We start from the raw sequence: 7,919 nt of genomic DNA on the forward strand, positions 1-7,919 counted from the left end.
CCAATTCCACCCCCAAATCCAATCCGAATTCCAATCCCAATTCCAACCCCAACTCCCAACCCCAAATCCAATCCCAATCCCAAATTCCAAACCCAAATCCCAATCCCAATTCCAACCCCAAATTCCCTATGGATTTGAGGTGGGAAACAGATCCAATCCCAAATCCCAATCCAATCCTAAATCCCAAATCCCAATCCAATCCTAAATCCCAAATCCCAATCCCAAATCCCAATCCAATCCCAAATGCCAATCCAATCCTAAATCCCAAATTCCAAGCCCAACCCAAGACCATTCCAATCCCAAATCCCAAATCCAATCCTAAATCCCAAATCCCAACCCAATCCTAAATCCCAAATTCCAACCCCAAATCCCAATTCAATCCCAAAACCCAAATCCCATCCTAATCCTAAACCTCAAATCCCAAATCCCAAATCCCAATCCAATCCCAAATTCCATGCCAATCCTAAACCCCAAATCCCAAACCCCAATCCAATTCCATTCCAATTCCAACCCAATCCCGAATCCCAAATTCACCCCAATTCTAATCCAATCCCAAATCCCATCCCAATTCCATCCTAAATTCATCCCAATCCCAAATCCCAAATCCCAAATCCCAATCCAATTCCATCCCAATTCTAACCAAATCCCAAATCCCATCCCAATTCCATCCTAAATTCATCCCAATCCCAAATCCCAAATCCCAAATCCCAAATCCCAATCCAATTCCATCCCAAATCCTATTCCAATTCCATCCTCAATTTATGCCAATCCCAAATTCAATCCCAAATCCCACTTCAATCCCATCCTAAACTCGTCCCAATCCTAAATCCCAAATCCCAAACCCCAAACCCCAAATCCCAGCCCAAACCCATCCCAATTCTAATCCAATCCCAAATCCCAACCCAATCCCAAATCCCACTTCAATCCCATCCTTAGCTCGACCCAATCTCAAATCCCAAATTCCAAACCCCAAATCCAATCTCATCCCAAATCCCAATCCCAAACCCATCCCAATCCCCAATCCCAACCCCAGGATGACAAACCAGGAACACATTTGGGATTTTCAGGATCCATTTCCCATCTATTTCCCCATTTGGGATGTGGGAAAAAAGGCTGGAAAACCAGGAATTCCCAGAAATTCCCAATTTTTCCCTTTTCCAGCCCAACCCAGGATCAGGAAGTTGCCCAAAGTGGGTTTTTTCCCATTTTTTCCATGGATTTGGGGTCAGGAATGGGAAAATTCCGGAAGTTTTCCCGGCAGGAGATTAAATAGGATTAGTTTGGATTTATTTTTAACTCCTCGAGGTCAAAGCAAGAGGATTCTCCTGGAATTCCATGGGAAAAATGGGAAAAATGGGAATTTGGAATGTTCCAGAGCTTGCCAGGGATTCGGAATTTTATTGGGATTTGAGGGGAAAAAAATAAATGGAATTGATTTTTTAAATAAATAGATTATAATTTAAATAAATAAGTTATGATTTAAATAAATAAATAATGTTTTTTTAAAATTTTATATTTTGGGTTTGTTTTGGGAATTAAAAAAGTGTTTTGGGAATTAAAAAAGTGGTTTGGGAATTAAAGAAATGGTTTGGGAATAAAAAAATGGTTTGTGAATTAAAGAAATGTTTTGGGAATAAAAGAAATGGTTTGGGAATTTAAAAAATATTTTGGGAATTAAAGAAATTGTTTGGGAATTAAATGGTTTGGGAATAAAAGAAATTTTTTGGGAATAAAAGAAATTTTTTGGGAATAAAAGAAATTTTTTGGGAATTAAAAAATGGTTTGGGAATTAAAGAAATGGTTTGGGAATTTAAAAAATATTTTGGGAATAAAATAAACATTTTGGGAATAAAAAAATATTTTGGGAATTAAAAAAATGTTTTGGTAATTAAAAAATGTTTTGGGAATTAAAAAGAATGTTTTGGGAATAAAAAAAAATGTTTGGGAATAAAAAAATGTTTTGGGAATAAAAGAAATGTTTTGGGAATAAAAGAAATATTTTGGGAATTAAAAAAGCTTTTAGGGAATTAAACAATGGTTTGGGAATTAAAACTTGTTTTGGGAATGAAAAATATTTTGGGAATGAAAAATTTTTGGAATGAAAAATTTTTAGGATAAAATTTTTTGGGAATAAAAAAGTGGTTTGGGAATTAAAAGAATGTTTTGGGAATAAAAACAAATTTTTTGGGAATAAAAAATGGTTTGGGAATTAAAAAAGTGGTTTGGGAATTAAAAAAATGGTTTGGGAATTAAAAAATGGTTTGGGAACAAAAAACCATTTTGGGAATTAAAAATTTAAAAAACCTGGAAAAATTTCCCAGGAAAATATAAATTCCCTGGAAAAAATTCCTGGAAAAAATTCCCAGAAAATAAAAATTCCCTTTTTTTGGTTTTTTCTTTCATTCCAGAATTCCAAAGTGAATTTTCTCCAAAATTCCCATTTTTTTTTCCCACTAAAATCAGAGAAATTCCCAAATTCCCAAAAAACCAGGAGGAACAGCAGGAATTTCCTGTTATTTTTCCTAATCCCAAATTTCCCTTTATTCCCATTTTTTTCCCCAAATTTTTTTTTTCCTTATCCCAATTTTCCTCTTTATTTTCCCAAAATATTCCCAATTTTCCCAACCCGAAATCCATCAGGAATTTTCCCAAAATTTATTGGGAAATTTATGATTTCATTGATTAAATTTATTGATTAAATTTATTAATTAAATTTATTAAATTTATTAATTAATTTATCCCAGACCTGGAAAATTCCACTTTTCCCACATTTTCCCACCCAAAACCATTGGAATTTTTGAAATTCTTTCTCCTAAAAATAATTGGAAAAACCAAGAAATTCCCTCAGGAATTTGGGAATTCAAATCAGGAATTTTTGGGGGAATTTTAATTTTTTATTCTCCCCAAAAAAAGCTAAATTTTTGGGAATTCCTGCTGGGAAGAATTCCCTAAAATTCCAAAAAAAGCTAAATTTTGGGAATTCCTGATGGGAAAAACTCCTAAAATTCCAAAAAAAAGCTAAATTTTTGGGAATTCCTGGTGGGAAGAACTCCCCAAAATTCCAAAAAAAGTTAAATTTTGGGAATTTCTGATGGGAATAACTCCTAAAATTCAAAAAAAAGCTAAATTTTGGGAATTCCCAGTGGGAATAACTCCCCAAAATTCCAAAAAAAAGCTAAATTTTGGGAATTCCTGGTGGGAAGAACTCCCCAAAATTCCAAAAAAAGCTAAATTTTTGGGAATTCCCAGTGGGAATAACTCCCTAAAATTAAAAAAAAAGTTAAATTTTTGGGAATTCCTGCTGGGAAGAACTCCTAAAATTCCAAAAGAAGCTAAATTTTGGGAATTCCTGGTGGGAATAACTCCTAAAATTCCAAAAAAAGCTAAATTTTTGGGAATTCCTGGTGGGAAGAATTCCCCAAAATTCCAAAAAAAGCTAAATTTTGGGAATTCCTGGTGGGAAAAACTCCCCAAAATTCAAAAAAAACCTAAATTTTTGGGAATTCCAGGTGGGAAGAACTCCCCAAAATTAAAAAAAAAAGTTAAATTTTGGGAATTCCCAGTGGGAATAACTCCCCAAAATTCCAAAAAAAGCTAAATTTTTGGGAATTCCTGGTGGGAAGAACTTCCCAAAATTCCCAAAAAAGCTAAATTTTGGGAATTCCCAATGGGAATAACTCCTAAAATTCAAAAAAAAGCTAAATTTTGGGAATTCCCAGTGGGAATAACTCCCTAAAATTAAAAAAAAGTTAAATTTTTGGGAATTCTGGCTCAGAATAACTCCCCAAAATTCCAAAAAAAGCTAAATTTTGGGAATTCCTGGTGGGAATAACTCCTAAAATTCCAAAAAAAGCTAAATTTTGGGAATTCCAGGTGGGAATAACTCCTAAAATTAAAAAAAAAAAAAGTTAAATTTTTGGGAATTCCTGCTGGGAAGAATTCCCTAAAATTCCAAAAAAAGCTAAATTTTGGGAATTCCAGGTGGGAAAAACTCCCCAAAATTCCAAAAAAAGCTAAATTTTGGGAATTCCTGGTGGGAAGAACTCCCCAAAATTCCAGGGAAATGCTGATGGTGATTCCCAAAAATCATTTTGGGATTTTGGGAAAACTGGGAATTCCCAAAAATTCCAGATTTAGGGAATGATCTCCTCAAATCCTGGGATTTTTTTGGGATAGGAGGGAAGATAAAATTCCCCAAAATTCCAGGATGGGAATGACTGTGATTCCCTAAAATCCTGGAATTTTTTTGGGATAAGGCTGACCGTGAAACCCCCAAATTCCAGGATATTTTTAGGATAAGGAATGACTATTAACTCCCCGAAATTCCAGGATTTTTTTGGGAGAAGGAATGACCATTAACTCCCCTAAAATTCCAGGATTTTTCTGGGAAAAGGGATAACTGTAACTGCCCGAAATTCCAGGATTTTTTTGGGAAAAGTCTGACCGTGAAACCCCCAAATTCCAGGATTTTTTTTGGAGAAGGAATGACTATTAATTCCCCAAAATTCCAGGATTTTTTGGGATAAGGGTTAACCACAACCCCCCGAAATCCCGCGATTTTTTGGGAAAACGAATGACCATTAAGACCCCAAAATCCCAGGATTTTTTTAGGAGGTTTTTTGGGATAAGGGATAACCATAACCTCCCAAAATCCCAGGATTTTTTTAGGAGATTTTTTGGGATAAGGGATAACCATAACCTCCCAAAATTCCGGGATTTTTTGGGAAAAGTCTGACCGTGAAACCCTGAAATTCCAGGATTTTTTGGGCTAAGGAATGACCATTAACCCCTCGAAATCCCAGGATTTTTTAGGAGATTTTTTGGGATAAGGGATAACCGTAACTCCCCAAACTCCCGAGATTTTTTTGGGAGAAGGAATGACCATTAACCCCCTGAAATCCCGGGATTTTTGGGAGATAATGATAACCGCAACCCTCCCGAATTCCAGGATTTTTTGGGGAAAAGGAATAACATTAAACACTCCAAATCCCAGGATGTTTTGGGGCTAAGGAATGACCATTAATCCCCCGAAATCCCGGAATTTTTCTGGGAAAAAGAGTCACCGTAACCCCCCAAAATCCCGGGATTTTTTTTGGGATAAGGGATAACTGCAACCCCCCGAAATCCCGGGATTTTCAAGGGAAAAGTCTGACCGTGAAACCCCCAAATTCCAGGATTTTTTTAGGATAAGGAATGACCATTAATCCCCCGAAATCCCGGAATTTTACTGGGAAAAAGAGTCACCGTAACCCCTCAAAATCCCGGGATTTTTTTGGGATAAGGAATAACCATAAACCCCCAAAATCCCGGGATTTTTCTAGGATAAGGAATGACCATTAATCCCCCGAAACCCCGAGATTTTTCTGGGAAAAAGAGTCACCGTAACCCCTCAAAATCCCGGGATTTTTCTAGGATAAGGAATAACCATAAACCCCCCAAAATCCCGAGATTTTTTTGGGAAAAAGAGTCACCGTAGCGCCTCAAAACCCCGAGATTTTTTTGGGATAAGGAATAACCACAAACCCCCCAAACTCCCGATATTTCTCCGGGATAAGGAATAACCATAAACCCCCCAAAATCCCGATATTTTTCCGGGATAAGGAATAACCATAAACCCCCCAAAACCCAGATATTTTCTCAGGATAACGAATGACCATTAACCCCCCAAAATTCCGAGATTTTTTTAGGAAAACTCTGACCGTGAAATCCCCAAATTCCAGGATTTTTCCGGGATAAGGAATAACCATTAACCCCCCGAAACCCCGAGATTTTTTTGGGAAAAAGAGTAACCCCTCAAATTCCAGCATTTTCTGGGAAAAGAAATGACCATTAACCCCCCGAAATCCCGGGATTTTTGGGAGGTAAGGATTACCGCAACCCTACCTAAATTCTCCCAAATTCCAGGATTTTTTGGGGAAAACGAATGACCATTAAACCCCCCAAACTCTCGGGATTTTTCCGGGATAACGAATAACCCCAAATCCCTCAAACCCCCTTCATTTCCAGGCTGTTTTACCTCCTCCTCTCCCTCACTCCCTCAGGCCGCGCTTCCCGCCCAGGCCTCTCCCTCCCTCCCTCCCCTCAGGCCTTGACCCCTCAGGCCTCTCCTCCCCTCCGCCCTCCCTACCTGCCGCTGCCCGCCCGGGGAGCTCCCCGGCTGCCCCTCCGGTTCTCCCGCTCGGGTTCCGGTCCTTTTCCCGGCTCTCCGGCCGCTCTGCCCGCCGCTCTGCCGCTGTTATTCGCGCTCCCGCTCGGCCCCTCAGCGCCGCTCTTCCCTCCGCCGCTTCCTGCTTCTTCCCCCTCACGCCGCGCCGCGCGCCCGCCCCGCCGCCGCGCGCCGATTGGCTGAGCCGCCTGTCACTCAGGGAAATCTGCACTCTGATTGGTTCTTTCAGCTGTCGCTCAAGGCGGCGCGCGGCTGGCCGCACTCCCCATTGGCTGAGCGCGCCCCGCCCCACGTGGGGGTGTTGATTGGGCGCTCGGCTGTCATTCAAAGCCCTAAGCTCCGCCTACCGCCCCGCTATCGCGTCCTATTGGTGCAGCGCGCTGTCGCACTCGCTGCTGATTGGCTGAGCGCGCTGTCAGTCAATTCCCCCCTTGCAATTCTCGCTTCTCATTGGTTGAATCTCGCCGCAGGTCCAGCGCGGGTCGCGGCGGCCATCGCGGCTCCATGGCGGTTTGTCGATCCGGCCAGGCGCTGCCAGCCCGGCTCCGCCCTGCCGCCAGTCCTCTCCTCCCATTGGCTGCCCGGGCTGTCAATCACAGCGCGCTCTGAGCGATGCCCCGCCCACTTCCGCTACGGCGCGATGCGATTGGTGCAGAGCGCTGTCAATCAGAGCCGCCGCTAATCCTCGCTCTCCCATTGGCTGGAGAGACCAAAAGCCCGCCAAGCCGAGCGCGGCCGCTGATTGGTTGCCGGAGCTGTCAATCAGCACAAACCCCGCCCTGCTCTCAATCCCATTGGCCGCCCGGAGAACAACATCCGCTCTTCGCGCCCGCTGATTGGTCGGGAGATCTGTCAATCAAGAGCCAAGCCACGCCTCTCGGTTTGGCTGTAAACAGCGCGCGGGGGATGCTGGGAGCGCTGCAGGGGGCGGGGCTAGGCGGGCAGGCCACGCCCAGCGGCACGTGACACGGTGACGTCAGAAGGGGAATTCCAGGGATTTGGGGATTTGTGGGAATCCCAATTTGGGGAATTTTGGGATTTGGGGTTTTGTGGGATTCTGATATTGGAAATCTCCAATCTTTGGAAATTTGGGGATTCAGGGATTGATGGGATTCTGAGATTGGGAATCCCCAATTTTCGGGAATTTTGGGATTTGGGGTTTTGTGGGATTCCAATGTTGGGAATCCCCAAATTCTGGAAAGTTTGGGATTCTCCTCAACAGGGGATTTGGGGTTTTATGGGATTGGGATGTTGGGAATCCCCAATCTTTGGGAATTCCGGGATTTGGGGTTTTGGGGGATTCTGATATTGGAAATCCCCAATCTTTGGGAATTTTGGGATTCAGGGATTTATGGGATTCTGATATCAGGAATCCTCAATCTTTGGGAATTTTGGGATTCAGGATTTTCTGGGATTCACCTGTTGCCAACCTCACCACAACAAAAACCCCAAAACCCAATAGACCAACAAATCCTAATTTTATTCCCGAAAATCCCAACAAAAAATCGTTTTATTCCCGAACTCCCAATTTCCTCACCGCTGGATTTTTGGGATTTTTCTGGGATTTCTCATTTCTTCTCCTCGTCCTTCCTGTCCTTGCTGTCCTTGCTGGCCAAGGAGCCCATGGGGTCACTGCAGGGGTGGGAGAGGGAAAATCCCAATCCTTGGGAATTCTGGGATTTGGGCTTTGATGGGATTGGGATGTTGGGAATTCCCAATCTTTGGGAATTTTGGGATTTGGGGTTTTATGGGA

At 42.0% G+C, this 7,919-nt stretch overlaps 2 protein-coding genes across 3 annotated transcripts in view; both read right to left on the bottom strand.

Annotated features, from left to right (window-relative positions):
• The window catches only part of LOC146427387 (zinc finger protein 687-like), a 99,273-nt gene that overhangs the window by 23,496 nt on the left and 67,858 nt on the right, over positions 1–7,919 (bottom strand). Inside the window, exon 1 of one of the 2 annotated variants that reach the window (XM_085082667.1) lies at positions 6,128–6,312. The exons of the other annotated variant lie outside the window; for it this stretch is intronic. The gene's annotated coding sequence lies outside the window, so the exon portion shown is untranslated. Of the gene's footprint in view, positions 1–6,127; positions 6,313–7,919 lie in introns of those variants that run through there. 2 annotated transcript variants of the gene reach the window in all.
• LOC146427388 (26S proteasome non-ATPase regulatory subunit 4) overlaps positions 7,652–7,919 on the bottom strand; it is a 93,609-nt gene continuing 93,341 nt past the window's right edge. The window contains exon 12 of the mRNA XM_085082673.1: positions 7,652–7,798. The gene's annotated coding sequence lies outside the window, so the exon portion shown is untranslated. The remainder of the gene's footprint in view (positions 7,799–7,919) is intronic.

This window comes from Lichenostomus cassidix, chromosome 25 (genome assembly GCF_008360975.1).
Source record: "Lichenostomus cassidix isolate B80296 chromosome 25, HeHo_3.0, whole genome shotgun sequence".
In the NCBI taxonomy this organism is placed as follows: domain Eukaryota; kingdom Metazoa; phylum Chordata; class Aves; order Passeriformes; family Meliphagidae; genus Lichenostomus; species Lichenostomus cassidix.